The sequence below is a fragment of the Cynara cardunculus genome (genome assembly GCF_001531365.2).
Source record: "Cynara cardunculus var. scolymus isolate 2C chromosome LG 2, CcrdV1, whole genome shotgun sequence".
Lineage (NCBI taxonomy): Eukaryota > Viridiplantae > Streptophyta > Magnoliopsida > Asterales > Asteraceae > Cynara > Cynara cardunculus.
In genome coordinates, this window is record NC_037529.1 from 19,082,809 (window position 1) to 19,084,735 (window position 1,927).

The 1,927-nt window shown below is 40.5% G+C and overlaps 1 non-coding gene across 1 annotated transcript; it reads left to right on the forward strand.

Annotated features, from left to right (window-relative positions):
* Positions 1-205: 205 nt before the first annotated feature.
* On the forward strand, positions 206-312 carry LOC112508365. The gene has a single exon (XR_003068738.1). It is a non-coding gene; the product is annotated as a small nucleolar RNA R71 (small nucleolar RNA).
* The last annotated feature ends 1,615 nt before the right edge of the window (positions 313-1,927 follow it).

Below are 1,927 nucleotides of genomic sequence, written 5' to 3' on the forward strand. Positions count from 1 at the left end.
TACATCATGTATCCCAGCAGTCTTTTTCTGTGATTAAGCACGTGGGTCTGCCCAATGCCCATTGTTGGCTGAGATCTTTTCTAGGATTTCATATCCTTCATTATAGGTCATGGCTGTAAAGGCTCCGCCCGCAGTCGCATCGAGCATTTGTTTTGCCATGGGATGTAACCCATTGTAAAACGTCTCAAGTTGAATACAGTACGGAATGCCATGGTGTGGGCATTTCCTTAACAGCTCTTTGAACCTTTCCCACGCGTCAGGAACAGCCTCATCGTCCATTTGTTTAAAAAGACAAATCTCATTTCTGGACTTAGCGTTCCTTGTTGGTGGGAAATATTTTCGTAAAAAATTTTCCGCCATGTTACTCCATGACGGCACAGAACCCGGAGTTAACGAGTTAAACCATACTTTTGCCCGATCCCTCAATGAAAATGGAAATAAAGTAAGTCTGAGAGCGTCATTTGACACTCCCGGGATCAGGAAGGCATCAGTGATTTCCATAAAAGATTTTAAGTGCGAATGTGGGTCCTCCGAAGGTAATCCGGCAAATTGGCCATTTGTTTGCAACATGTGAAACATTATCGGTTTTAGTTCGAAATGGAGAGTGGTCATATGTGGTCTAACTATCCCGGAATTTAATTGCTCAAAATCCGGAATAGCATAATCCATGATCCTCCCATTTTTGGAATTTGCCAAATTAATAATATTTGGAGTTTGTGCTCTTTGGTGCTCATTAGGTTCCGATTMTGTGTCCAAATTATTATCATTACCATTATGTGGGTTTCCATGGTGAAAATTCTGGAATGGTGGTATTTGCCCAAAAATTGGCGGTTGGTTTTCCAAATTTTGTGTTCCCGGATTGTTGGGAGCAGGTAACTCCATGTTGGGAGGGAGTAAAGCCTGAAACGCTCTCTGAGCCCTCCTTCTATGGTGAAACGTCCTCTCAATGTYTGGATCAAATTCGAAAAATTCACCACGAAGCGTTCTTGGCATACACCATTTTTAAAAACAAATCAAACGGAACAAGAAAAATCAAATCTTTTATTTTACTCAGAATAAAACTTTAGCGGAGCAATCCCCGGCAGCGGCGCCAAAAACTTGGTCGGAGGTATTTCACACCTTTAGACTTAATGAAATTGGGCCGAAAAGCAAGTATACAATACGGCCCAACGTCGTCTTTCCAAATAATAAGGTGGTACAAGTACCAGATTATCGTCCACAGAGATTGTAGCCAAAGTTATATTAGAGTCCAATGAAAGAGATGATTTCAGATGACGATTTCGAAGACTTTTCTTTGATTTTAAGGTGATCCAAAACAGAATACAGAATATATAAAAGAAGCAAGGGTGTAAGACTTAAGGTGAGATCCAAACACAAATTTCAGCAGCCAATACTGTAGCAATGCCAAAGGAATGCTACAGCAAGCAGTGTTTCGAAACTAAGTTCCACCATCTATTTTGAAGGCATTCCTCTCGGACTTCACCATTTCACTATCTTATAGCTTTCCACCCATATCTCTATGTGGTGTACGGACCGGGGATAGTGACACGATGGTGTATTCAAAATATATGGACAAACAAATCTCTTTGTTAAAAATCACTCTCTCGAGTCGATTCCCATATCATTCGAGTTGGCGTGTTCTTGATATTTCATCTCTGAATATATCACACTTTGACAATTTTGACAAGCGACCAACCCGTCGGGAGTTACGTTTGAAAAACATAAATGACAAGTCTCCTTGTCGGCAACTTTCTCAAGTCTACCTCTTATGTCATCCAAGTTGACGTGCTTATTGATGGCTTATCTCTAAGTCCATCGCACTTTAACACTTTCAAGTGATCAACCCGTCAAGAAGTGTGCTTGGTTTTATAAAAACTCGAATGAAACAATGAAACATCGTTTTCGAAAACACTTAGCTACTTTCGTT